The sequence below is a fragment of the Ischnura elegans genome, chromosome X (assembly GCF_921293095.1).
Source record: "Ischnura elegans chromosome X, ioIscEleg1.1, whole genome shotgun sequence".
Classification (NCBI taxonomy): domain Eukaryota; kingdom Metazoa; phylum Arthropoda; class Insecta; order Odonata; family Coenagrionidae; genus Ischnura; species Ischnura elegans.
In genome coordinates, this window is record NC_060259.1 from 86,169,465 (window position 1) to 86,183,926 (window position 14,462).

Sequence of the window (14,462 nt, forward strand, 5' to 3'; positions counted from 1 at the left end):
AGATGTATAGGTCACACGTTCACATCTCCCTGGTGTTATTTTTTTCTTTCCGCCACAGGGATAAAGTACATGTATTATGCTTTGTATCTTCACCAGCCAGTCACTTATAGTTGTTAATTTTTTCTATTTTCAGGAAAATCTGTTATCAGTTGTAATGCTCTTATAAAGACTCACTGAATTTCACTAGTAGGCTTTAAATTCATGCCGGGATGAGGAGCGTAGCATGTGTAGTATGCTGTTCACCTGCCTTTGGTGCTCCAAGAGAAGCAACTAAACAATATCTGAGGATTTGTGACGGAATGCCTTACCTTTTCTTCCCTAAAATCTTACCCTTGCTTGATATATGCCGCTTTCCTTATGATAAGTTGCTTATCAATTTTTTCTGCGAGAAAACCATACGAAACGGATAACTCTCTTACTTGGTGCTATCTGGGAAGGAATGGCTGGGTATTTCACATTAAGGCCATTGGGGAAAATACCTAATAAAATGCATGATGAGATAAATTCTGAATGTTAGGTGTGCTGAGCTAGCTTGAAAGATAATTTTCAAATCTCGCGAACATATGAGGCCACTGCATCAACGTCATTCATGATTGAGAAATTAAGAGAGCAAACTATATGTACTATAAGTACAAAGAAATAAAATAGTAGTGAGGAAAGGAAATATGGTTTGCAGTGGTAACAGGAGAAATGGGGAAATGAGAAATGTGGTGTCCACTCATGGCCCAGGATGATACTGTAACTCCCATACTGGCTTGTCAACTCTAGAAGGTACAAGTAGATTGTGCTGCAACAATATGTGCTTCTTGATATTCCTCAATGAGGTTTTTAACACAAATATAACCCAGTTTGGGTAAGACACAGAATAGAAAACTATGAAAGACACAAAAAACACTCACACAACTAAGCAGAATGCATTTTATGTGTTGAATATTATGCTGATGAAAATCTTGAAATTAATGATGACTGTGATTTGGATAATATGAGTCACTTATTTCCATGTGTACTAGTGAAGAGTACTTTGGAGACTTGCATCCTTAAGTGGACATTCTCTTTTTGCTGGAGGAAAAAGTTTGGTTCAAGTGTTTGAGCGAGGAAGAGAATACTCATTGAGATTTATTGTTTGTGATTGATTATGTGCCATTGTTGGGTCGAGAATGGTCGATGCCATTGTGTCTGAATGGAGACTTATGATAGGTTTCCATCAAACTGAAGTTGAGTCCCAAGTAAAGGCCGTGGAAAATGAAGCAACGAAATTAAGCAAGGAAATATTATTGAAGAGCAAAGCTTTAGCAGTGTCAAGGACATACCCAGGATCAAAAGTAGGGGGGGGGCAAGTTGGAAAGCTTAATGAAAACAAAATTTTAAGAAAATTATGAGAGCGATTTATTAGTTTTTAATAATTATCTGCTTGAAAAAATATTGATTTTTATTCTAGTTCCCTGTCTATACTAATACAATTTTTCTTTAAAAGAAAATTTGTTCAAAACTTTCACTTTGAACTAAATTTATTTTCGCTTCTGGGGGGGGGCCAGCTATCCCCTCATGCCCCCCACTGGGTATGCCCATGAGCAGTGTATGACCCTTCAAAAGACCTATTTTTCATTAGTATTCCTTCTCCTGTTAGAGTGGAGGATGTTTTGGCTATTAGAGAAGGGAATGAAGAAAGGCCAATTAAATTTAGGTCCAAGATGTTGACAATCACACAGCAACGATGTTCTCAGTGAGAAAGAGAAGCTTTGGGAATAATCATTGCTTCGTAGAAATTTCATAAATATCTGTGGGGCAGAAAGTTTAAGATTGAGACTGATAACATGCCATTAAAATCTATGTTCTCACCCACTAAAACGACACCATTAGTATCTGCTCAATGATTGCAGAGATGGTCAGTCATATTGGGCAATTATGACTACTAGCTGGAGTACAGAAAATCAAGCCAGATGGACTCAGCTGGCATGCTATCAAGGTAACTGGTTAAAGAGTATATGGTGTGGATGAAACTTGCAACTTTATTGTAGACCTGCCTGTCTCCTGTGAAACCATTATTCTCGAAACTGACACTAACCCACAACTGAAGGGTGTGACATCTCTTATCCTGAAAGGATGGCCAGAAACTTGTCCTGGCACAGATATGAAGGTCTACTTTGACTCAAGGTATGCGCTTTCAATTGAAAATGCTTGTATACTTCTAGGAGATTGAGTAGTTGTTCCACCATCTCTCCAAGGAAGGTGCTCATCAATCTGCATGAAGGTCATCCCGGTGTGGTCCAAATGAAGCTGAGGACCTGTTCGATCATGTGGTGGCCCAGCATCTCCCAAGGATATTGAGGACTTTGTGGCCACATGTGACCATTGCAGCATGGTCAACTCTAAAGCTGTGTCCGCAGAGCATGTTCCATGGACTCCCACAACTCAACCATGGGAAGGGATTCATATTGAATTTTATTTCCTGAATATGGTGTCACTTACCTATTAATAATAATAATAATAATAAATTTACTTCACCATTGGCAAATTATACATCTGCAAGGCTAAAGTCAATATGAGATACCAGCAAACATACATGATTGAATATGAGATACCAACATACATACATGATTGAAAATTTTCCAGGTTCTTGGGAATTCTCAAGATAATCATTTCACTATATGTACAAAACATTAGAAACAGAGCTGAGAGGGTTATAAACATACTAACAGAAAGTATGGAAAATTATAGGCATTCAAGTTGCCATCAAGAAAATTTCCTTTATAATGCATCCTCCAGGTATTCATTAATACTGTAATAGCATTTTTCAGCTAGGAGGCTTTTTAGTCTTCTTTTGAATTCGGAAGGAGATTTGCAATTTTTTATTTCATCGGGAACTTTATTGTATAGGATCGAGGCAGAGTGGTAGGGACCTTTTAGGCAGAGAGAGCTGGAATATTGGTTGGAATGGAATGGATTAGGTGATCATGGTAGGTAGAGTTTTGAAGAAAATGGGAAGGGTTTGCTTTGACAAAACAGGCACATGTAAGGATATATAAAGAAGGGAGGGTGAGGATTTTAGATTTAGCAAAGAAGATTTTACCGGGAGTGCAAATAGGGACATGGTACATAGCTTTAATGGCTTGTTTTTGGGCTGAAAAGGCTCTTTTTGCTGCAGGTGAGTTTCCCCAAAATAGAATGCCATAAGAGATATGGGAATGAATTTTCGCGAAGTATACCATTTTTAAAGTATCCATTGATACAATCGGATACAACCTTCTAATCATAAATATACCCACGGAGATTTTTTTGAGTACGACCTGTACGTGAGGTGCCCAATCAAGGTTGGTGGAGATTTGAAGTCCAAGGAACTTTGTGGTGTCAACATCAGAGGATTGTGAGATTTTGTCTATGTAAGGGATAAGATCCTTTTTGAAGGAGTTTTTATGTAGGGATTGGAGGAAGACAGTTTTCTGGTTGTTAACTATCAGTTTGTTCCTTTTACACCATTGATGCATTTCATTGATTGTGAGGTTAGTCCGGTCAACAATATTTTGAGCATTATTTGCAGTAATGATGGTCGAGGTGTCATCCGCGTAGAGAGTGATTTTAGAATGAGACAAATGAGTAGGGAGATCGTTGATGTAGAGCAGGAAAAGTATAGGGCCAAGGAGGGATCCTTGAGGCACTCCCCTTGTGGATTTCATGGGGCTCGATTTGATACTTGAGTTGGTGCTACTGCATTGATAGCATACTGTTTGATGCCTATCTCTTAGGTATGACATGATCCAATCCTGGACTGGACCAGTGATACCAAGAGCATTTACCTTATTTTGCAGAATGTTGTGGTCGATCAAGTCAAAGGCCTTGGTGAGATCAAAGAAGATTCCCACTGTGACTAGTTTATCATTGAGGCCCTGTAGGATATTATTTATCAGCTCAAAAGAGGCCGAGTTAGTAGATTTTCCAGCCCTAAAGCCATGCTGGTTTTCATGAAGTAAGTTACAAGTAGTTAAATAGTTGTGCAATCGCTTGAGGAACACTTTTTCAAACAGCTTTGAGAAAACAGATAAGATTGATATGGGTCTATAGTTATCTGCTTTGCTGTTTGAGCCTTTTTTGTGCACAGGGATTACGCGCGAATGTTTGATGGTAGATGGGAACTGGCCTGAAGAAAAGGAAGAGTTTACTATCTCAGCCAATGGTGTAGCAATGACATTAGCTGCCGCTTTTAGTATGGGCATAGGGATATCATCAAGCCCTGCGGAATAAGAGTTATTAAAAGAATTTATAGTCTGTACAATCTCGGAAGGAACAGTTGGAGAGAGGAACATTGTGTGAAGTGAGGGGTGACAATGAAATTCACTGGGAGAGGGGGTATTTGTATCAAGTTGCGAAGCAATGTTGCAGAAATAAGAGTTGAACATGTCTGCAATTTTTTCAGGGTTGGTGAAAGTCTGGCCATTGAAGTTCATGGATGAGGGGTGGGTTTTATGGGAGGAGGCATTCGTTAAGTTACTAATTACTTTCCAAGATGATTTAACTATATTTGAAGAGTTGTTGATGTAATTTTCCACATGCAATCTTCTATGATGAGAAAGGAGGGTTTTAAACTCTTTTCTGGCCATAAGATACGTTTGGCGTAGATTAGGATTGTTGAATTTGTATTGAGAGTGGAGAGTGCAAACATGCTGTGACATTGCTTTGAGCTCAGGTGAGTAGATTTTCGATTGATAATTTGCTTACTTTTGCATGATTTTTCGGGGCGGGAATGCAGAGTTAAAATAAGATATAAAAATATTATAGAAGGCATTGAATTTTTCATTACATTCCGAGGCCAGAAACACATCATCCCAGGACTCTTGAGCCAGGGCAGTTACAAATTCCATCATTGAATTTTCAGAGAAGATTCTTTTCATGGAATAGGTTGGGGAAGAATTTTTAATGGGATTATCAAAAACAATGGTCACATTGAGACCGAAGTGGTCAGTTAGGCCAGTGTCATGCGTTTGGCATAGTAGTTTTGATTCAGAAATGTCAGTTATGAAATAGTCGATGAGGGACTGACATTTGAGAGTAGTTCTTGTGGGGTCAGTGTTGATAACCTGTAGTCCAAAAGAAGTGAGCAAGTTTGAGAGAGAGGACTTCATGCAGCCCTATTGGAAATTTCTTATAAGTCTTACAGAAATTCTTATAAGAATTCTGTAAGACTTATAGATATCTATAAGTCTTACAGAATTCTGATAGGATTCTATAAGTCTTACAGAATTCTTATAGGATTCTATAAGTCTTACAGAAATTCTTATAAGAACTTTGCATTTCTTATAGCATTCTATAAGAATGTTGCGCAGGTCACATAACTTTCAGGTTTTTATCCGGCATGCATTTAAGTCACCATAACTTATGTTGGCAATTTATAATTATTTAAGAAATTCTTATAAGAATTTTTTGGAAATAATGTATAACTCTTTGTTAAGTAATGTTCTGCTAATTTATTGGCGTTTTCAGCATGGTATTTGACATAAATGGTTCCAAGAAGTTGAGGCTTCTTCTTATGAGACTTGTTAATATATATCCCTAAGAGCACACAAAAAATTGTACACTTATAAAATCTGTCTGTTTCGAGTCTATAGATTACTTAACCGATGGAAGTTTGATATGGGCCATGAATAAGCACGATGTATACTACGATTGCATACGTTGCAGGATACGGTTGCCATGGAAACCTTGTTTGGTTGTTAGGTTGCTAGGTATTGCTTTTATATGTTAATCATTCACCATGTTTTTGTGTGACCTGTTTAATGAAATAAGTCGTGTGCTTCTAACAAAAATAAGGCATTGACCTCATTTGGTAAGTCTTACAAAACTGGCATTCCTAAAATCATGTCAACTTAAACAAACAGTTTCGTGGAATTTTAAACTTTTCATCATTAATTTAGATAGACTTGTATATTTTTCAGATTGTGAAATATCTAATATAAGTGGAAGTTTTAATGAAAACAGTGTTTCAATGGACAAAGTGAGTGATTTAGTCGTCTCTGGAGAGAATGAATTTGTATGAGTAAACCTAAATAACATCTGCAAAATTATTATTTTATGGAAAATACATCAACTATTATTCTCAATCAGTGTTTCTGGGATTCCTATTAATTTCCCTAAATCTTGCACTAATTGTTAGTCATATTCTACCTATCCTTTTCTCCAAATGGCATCAAATTCCATTTTATTTTATTTATTTTTTTCATTATCTATCCAAATCTGCATGTAGAGGTCATTCTCTCTGGTATCTTAAATAAACATTTCTCCTATGTATTCAATTTATCAATTTTTCCTTTTCCTTCCCAAATAATTTCTTGAAGTATCCCAAGTCGAACTTGAATTTTATTTCATTTGCTTCTTCAATTTTCCAGGTTAAATCATTCCATATTGCAATTCCTTTATATTTCATTGCGTAGTGATTGCCAAAGCCATATTCTATTATCAGTCCATCATTCCAGGATATCGTTGGTTTCATTGCTTTTAGTTTTTTAGTTTTAAAATGTGGGGGGCGTTAACCCTATGTAGAACCCATGACCTGAAGGACCTCTATGGTATCTCGCATTGTCTGGCCAGTCAGGTGAACTTTACAGAACTTGAATGTCCTTGATTGATGCACACTAAAGATAGACATTACATTTGGTACATTAGAAATCATTAGGTTTGCTGTGTACCAGATATAGGCACCTTCATTTGGAAAAAATTAGGTATAATGCTAACTTTGTACTCTCAGGAGGGATGTATATCTCATGTAGCTTTTTATAGAAGTTTGCACAAGTGTTTTAAGCATGATGATATGATATTTATAATAAATATTTCCATGAGAAAATTTCTAATAAATAACATTTTGTAATTGATAGTTTTGATAAGAAATTTTCTTATAAGAAAAATTCTTATAAGAAATTTTCTTATAAGAAAAATGCCCAATTTCTGATAAGAAATTTTCTTATAGAAAAATTCTTATAAGAAATTTTCTTATAAGAAGAATTCTTATAAGAAATTTTCTTATGAGAAAAATGCCCAATTTCTGATAGGAAATTTTCTTATAAGAAATTTCCAATAGGGAATCTGAAAAATATACATGTCTATCTAAATTAATGATGAAAAGTTTAAAATTCAACGAAACTATCTGTTTAAGGTAACATAATTTTAGGAATGCCAGTTTTTTAATACTTACCAAATGAGGTCAATGCCTTATTTTGGTTAGAAGCACACGACTTATTTTATTAAACTGCTATCACAAAGACATAGTGAATGATTAACATATAATAGCAACCCCTAGCAACCTAACAACCAAACAAGTTTTGGTTGTTAGGTTGCTAGGGAACCATGTGAACAGTATCCTGCAACGTATGCAATCGTAGTATACATCGTGGTTATTCATGGCCCATATCGAACTTCCATCGGTCAAGTAATCTGTAGACTCGAAACAGAGAGATCTTATAAGTCTACAATTTTTCATGTGCCCTCAGCTATATATACTAACAAGTCGCATTAAAGAAGCCTCCGCTTCTTGGAACCATTTACATATGTCAAATACCATGCTGAAAAAAACCAGGAAATTAGCAGAACATTACATAAAAAAGAGTTATACATGATTTCAAAAAATTATCTTATGTGGAATTCCTTAAATAATTATCAATTGCCAACATAAGTTATGGTGACACGCCTGCTGGATAAAAACCTAAAAGGTATGCGACCCGCGCAGCATTATTGTAGAATTCTATAAGAAATGCAGATTTCTTATAAGAATTTTTGTAAGACTTATAGAATCCTATAAGAATTTCTATAAGACTTATAGAATCCTATAAGAAATCTGTAAGACTTATAGAATCCTATAAGAATTTCTATAAGACTTATAGAATCCTATAAGAAATATGTAAGACTTATAGAACCCTATAAGTCTTACAGAATTCTTATAAGAATTTCTGTAAGACTTATAAGAAATTTTCAATAGGGTAGTGGATATTTCTTCAATAGAGAGCCAGTGTTCTGCCAGAACTAGCACATCAGTATCTAGTTCATTTAATACCACCTCAAGTTCAAGATATTTGTTTCTAAGACATTGAATATTTACAAAAAGGAACTTTGCAGAACAATTTTCTTTTACAAATAATTTGGTGGGGGGCTTCTTGATGTGTTTAGATTGGCTCACTGTGTTTGTGTTGGTCGTAGTAGCAGTAGTGTTGATATTGTCTCTTAGTCAGAGCGAGGGAATAGTCTCAGTTTCAGGTGCATGAGCAGTGACCAAGACATCTGCTTTCACAGTACTGTCCTGTCCTGTTTTCAGTCCCATACAGTCAACAATTAGAGCACTTAATTGGTTTTTACCCTTACCATTGAGATGTAGGCCATGATTTGTATAAAGACCACGGTCAAAACCATTGACATCTACTACGGTAACATTTTCAAGGTTTTCGCACAATTTTCCGAGTTCCAAATTTACTCTCTTAGTCTCAATGTTGACACACGAGTCACTGGGAATGTCGTGAGGGTGGGGAATGTTTACAATTACGACATTTGTATTTGACAGCTTGATTACTAGGGATTTGATTCTATTGATTACTTTTTTACCTTTGTTTAGATAGATATCGTTTGTGTAGATTGTGTATTGACAGTTACTCCAAATGAGTTGAGGTGTGGCGCATGTCTAAAACTGATGCCAATGTCATCATAGACAAACTTAGTTTGTGTTTTTTCGAGTGACAATGGACCGCCATTTAGCTCTGTTGAATTCATTAATTTTTGTACAAAGAATCTCATTGTAGTGTCAAAAAGTGTCCCATACCATTGGGCCTGAAATGGTCAAGCTGAGCGGTTTGTTCATAGTGTTAAGACTGGCCTAAAAAAGACTCTCAATGAGACTGACAACATTCCTGTCTCTGTCAAATTGTCTAATTACTTGTTAGCTTCAAGAAAAACTCTGTCTACAGTTACTAGAAACTGTCCCGTGGATTTTATGGTAGCTTTTGTGCCAAAGATCCTTGTCATTGCTATCAAGTTAAATTTAAGATCTTGTGTACCATCTGTTGAACTGAAATTCTCATATGTTGTCTTGTGTACACCTGTATTTTGTTTTATGTAGAGTCATTAAGAGCCATTAAAGTTATTCTCATGAAGATTAAACGTGCTCTGATTTATCCTGATTTGTTTAAAACAATCCTGGGATGCAGAGATCCAAACACTATCTAAGAAACATTTTCAGGTAAATGATCAATTGAAGGTGAAGCTCTCTGCTAAGCATGAGCCCTTTTATGCAAAGATCTTGAAAATTGCTGGACCAACTCTGTTGCCTGTAGAAAGATATGATGATCACAAGGTGGTGCAAGTTAGCACTAACCAGATCCAGGTTGTACCTTGGTGTGCAACAACAACCTGAAACTGATGTTTGCACTGATTTAGACTTGAAACCCAAGTTAGATTTACAACCCAAATCTGCAACTGGCATTGTCCGTACTGTTAGCACCAACCTGTCCCAGGCCACACCTAGTGTGTAACATGAACCTGATATTTCTCCTGACTCCGACCTGCAACCCTGATCTGTGCATGTGAATGTCCCTGTTGTACACAATCCTGCTGTGGTTACAATGCCACCACCTCAGCACACCCTGCGCAATCGTGTCACTTTGTGAAAACCTGCTAAATACAGTAATGCTGACTTTGTGTACCAGTGGTTTTATATTCTGTTGGGCAAAACACGTCACCACTTCTGATTTTTTGAAGTCAAAGTTTTGAGTCTAGTGATATGCCTATAAAGCAACACACTCATGCACTGATAAGCTTTATGCTCCTGAAGCATTCTGACCAGTGTGAAATAGTGCCTTGATTTTTTCAAAAATTTTATCCCTTCCTTACTGCTGTGACTTTTTAAACTTCAGAGTTAAAACCTTTCACATAGATGTGTTATCATAGCATTTGTGAAATGTACAAAATATTTTTATTAATTTATAAAGACATAGTACAGGGATGCATCTGACTCATCTAAGGCCACAATGTAGAGCAGGAGGGCTGAATCTACCACCATGCCACTCAAGTGCAGGATTGATTCTGTTAAGTGAAACCACAGATGCCAGGGAAAAACTTCAAAGGCACAGCATAAAGGTGAAAATGGTAGATGAGCACACTGAGCATTGGTACATTCAAGGGACAAGGTGAGAATTTTGTTTTGCTTGCTTTCAGGCAAATAGATGGAGGAGGGTAAATTTGAGGTCATTGACACAAAATGTGACTGACCAAAGTCCAAGCGGGCTATATCAACCACTGATAAGGCTTTGGAAAGAAGTTAAAATTTATAAATAGATTAGAATAGAATAATTAATTCATTTATTATGACGATTAGAGGACTTTTCAAAATCTCACATTTTTAAACAAAATCTGCTAGCATTTTGAAATTTATCTTGCTTTTAGATTTTGGCTGATTGTTATGTACAAAGTCAGGGAAATTAAAAAATTCAGACTGGAAATTAGGGGAAAGTCAGGGAAATCAAAAATGGAAAGTTTGTACATATAAACCCTGAAGTAGTGCCAAGATCACCAAACATCAGATGAACAACAACTAAAAAATAAAAAATATCTCAGCAGAGCATAACATATGAAAAAAAGAATATGAAAAATTGGGTCTGTGGGTCTTCAAAGGTTAAGGCTGAATCTCTTAACCCTTTGGCTGCTGTGAACGTACCTGGTATGTTTGCACCGCAGGCTGCTGTGAACGTGCTTTTACATCCTACCTGCCATGTGCTCAGTGCTTTCTCTGCATGTGATGGGTAGGTTTCCCGATGGTGGGCTGCAGCAAAAGGGTTAAGGTATTCACTGAATGTATACGATGTGTGAGGCAAACATAAACACATTTCAGACATTTTGTCTGGGTGGTATGTCCCTGGAGAGGAGAGCGGTGATCTACATTGTCATGAGATGGTCCACTCAATCAGTAAATATCTTCCCTTAACAAGAGAGAGGTGAGAACAATTTCAGTCAGAGACCACATATATCCTGTGGTAGGTAAAATGATGAAATTCATTGAGGAAGGATGGGGTATCCTTGGTAAGGTAGAATCTGAAGTGAATTAATACTATAAAATTAAGGATGACCTTCACATAAAGGATAGCCATCTTTTCTTGGGTCATAAAATTGTGGTTCCCTTAGCTTTGAGACCATATGTTTTCAATTTATTACTTGAATATCATACGGGAATTGAGAGAACACAAGCAAAGGGTAGGCTATTATTTTTCTTGCCAGGTATGCCACTTACCTAATATTGAAGTAAGTGAAGTTGTAGCTATATGCAATAAGGTGTGACCAGCCAACTGCAAACAACCCTTGCAACCCCATTAGGTACCTTGTCTCCCCTTCGAAAAGGTTGACTGTGATATTCTTGATTTTTCAAATCATCCAATTCTTGTCTTGGTAGACCACTACTCGAAATAGATGGAATAAATTTCCTCTTGCTGCATGAATGTTACTACCATTATTTATTCTTGGTAAATGTTTCCGCTAGTCATGGGTTACCCCAAGTTCTAATTGCAGATAACATTCCATTCACCTCATATGAAAGTAGAAAATTCTTCCAGAAGAATGAGATGGCAGGTTGAGGAACAAGTGAAATTTAAGAGGGGACATCATTGTCCCAGTTTTATTTGTAAATTGAAAATATGATGTTAACATGGTAGCTATACCTCTTTCCAAAAATTTGATATTGCAATTAGAAAATCGACAGGCCATTAATGCAAACCTATGAAAATACACTCACACCTGAAACTGGAAAATATGTAGCAACACTTTCACTGGATACACTGGAAACCATGTGGATTGCATTGGTCAGGTGGCTAGAGTGTTGGCTTCCTACCATATAAGTCTGGGTTCAAACCCAGCAGTGGAAGTGATTTTTCAGAGACTGTCTGATCACTGCTTGAGTGCTTAGTGGAGGGCACTTAAAGTGCAGCACTCAGTACAATGGATGGAACATTAAGCTGTGGTTCCCTAGGTGCCTTTCGTCAAGATCAGGCTGATGCCTATGCAGTGTTTTTCTCCACCCTTCCTTCCCAGCCCTTCCATATGAGATAGATGACCTAAGCTGCTATTGTTCTCCTCCAAGTGCAATAGAATTGGGAATCCATATGGAACAAAATACCAGTTTGCTCTTTAGCCTACAACTTCCAGATCAGGAAATGAAGTCTCATATCTTTTCAAGGGACTTCAGTTACGTACATACTTGTTTCAGGTCCTAATGGACCAATGTCAGATCTGATATCAATTGGGATTTGTTGTGAAATTTTTTATAAGGAATGCCGAAATCCAACTCAATTAGATGAAGATAAATTGCAAATCCTTTTAAACTGAACTAACCATTAACCAGTCAACGCCCACGGGTGCCATATGCCAATGCAGAGCAGTGCCGAGCCTGAACTCCTGCAATGTATATAATATGTGCTTATTAGCGTAACTTTTGTTGCGCATATTAGAAAGTTTTTTAGAAGGTTTCTTCTCTTATTCAGTCAATGTGAATTGTGTTTTTCACCATATCAGGTTGTCCTATCTGTTTCACAGCAGAAGGTTATTTTCTTGGCCCATCAGTCATGGTTACTCAATATAGGGAAGTGCTTTTGGTGTCTATAATTATTAGTTTTCTACAATAGTATAGTTATTAGCATTACCCTTATCAATTCACCCTGAGGTGCTACTTCACTTAAAGTGGTGCTTTTTAGCTCTATATTTCATCATAAAGCAATTTTCTTCACAATTATAGGTACCACATGTTTTCAGAATGTGTATAAGCTATGTCAAAAGCTTATTTTCACATAAAATATTATTAAATTACATTTCAATAGTAAAAATATGGACTCGTAGATTTCTCGATAGAGCAATTTTCCGACTTTTTCAGGTCAACTAATTAGGGCAGTTCAGAATTAACCGCATCATGTACTATTATGTTCTCAAACCCTAGCCTACGTTCCTAGACCTCGATCAAACCTATAAATTTAATTCAGTAACTAGCTTTCATATGTACAATAAAGTAAGTGAAAGAGAGAACTACACATGGGTGTACCCAGCGAGGGTCAGAAGGGGGCAGCTGCCCCCTCCCTGGAAGCAAAAATTGCAAATGTCTTTAAGGAAAATAATATTGTTTTAAGCGAATAATTGTAAAATCTAATAAAGAGCCATTACATTTTCCTTAAAATGTTAGTTTAATTCACCTTTTTCATGCTTAAATCTTACCTAGTACTTGAACAACCATGGCTTGCTCCCCCCCCCCTAGTTTTGATCCTGGGTAAGCCCTTGGAACTACAGTGAAAGTTAAGCCATAAATATCATATCATTCTACCTCATCAGGGGCCGGCTATCATTTCCTAATACATGGCATCATGTCCAAATAGGAATTGCGTGGAGTCGATGAGTGGTGGCATACAGTGAATATCATAATAAATGGGAGGTATAGCTTTTACGAGCTTCAAGATAAGGATTTGGAGGGCGGGTTAACGATTTCTTCGCATGTCACTCTCAGTTCGATCTAATGAGCTAACCAAGAAAAATAACAACAATTACTACGTTTTGCTTTACGTTACAATTGCTACGATACCATAGGAACACTTATTTTCACTCGAACAACATGGTTTCAGAAAAGGAATGTCTACCACCGCTAACTTAGCTGTTCTTAATAATTCTATAAATAACTCCTCAGATGATAATAAGCAAGTTGATGTAATTTATACAGACTTTGCCAAAGCCTTTGATAAGGTGAATTTTGACTTGCTGCTTCATAAGTTGAGCCTCATTGGTATAAATGGTCCTATGTGGCATTGGATTAAGAGTTACCTGTTGTTTCGAAAACAAATGGTTAAAGTGGAGGATGCTACCTCCAAAGAATTTAATGTAACCTCTGTTGTCCCTCAGGGTTCATATCTAGGTCCCATTCTTTTTCTGATACTAATAAATGATATTAGTAGTATTATTTATCCCATTCCCCATTTGATGTACGCATATGACATTAAGATCTATTATACCATTTGCAACAATGAGGACAGTTTAATACTGAACAGTTGCATTTCTAGGATGATTTCAGTTGCATTTCTATTTTTATGAATGGTGCAAATCAAATCTTATGACTCTGAATGTAAACAAGTGCAGTGTTATTTCCCTCACTCGGAGGAAACTTTGTCATAATTTTAGATGTATTATTGATAACGAAGCCATTCCAAGAGTCTCAACTGTGAAAGACCTGGGTGTTTATTTTGACCAAGCTCTGTCTTTCAATGCTCATATTGAGCATATTGTTTCAAAGTCATTACGTATGCTAGGCTTTATAAGTAGGCTGTTCAGTGATACAAAAAACATTTATTTGCTTAAAGTCTTGTACTCAGTACTGGTACGTCCTAATGTTGAATATAACAGTGTTATCTGGTATCCTTATTACAAAGTACAAATAAATAAAATTGCAATTTTATTTACTATTCTTATATAGTAAA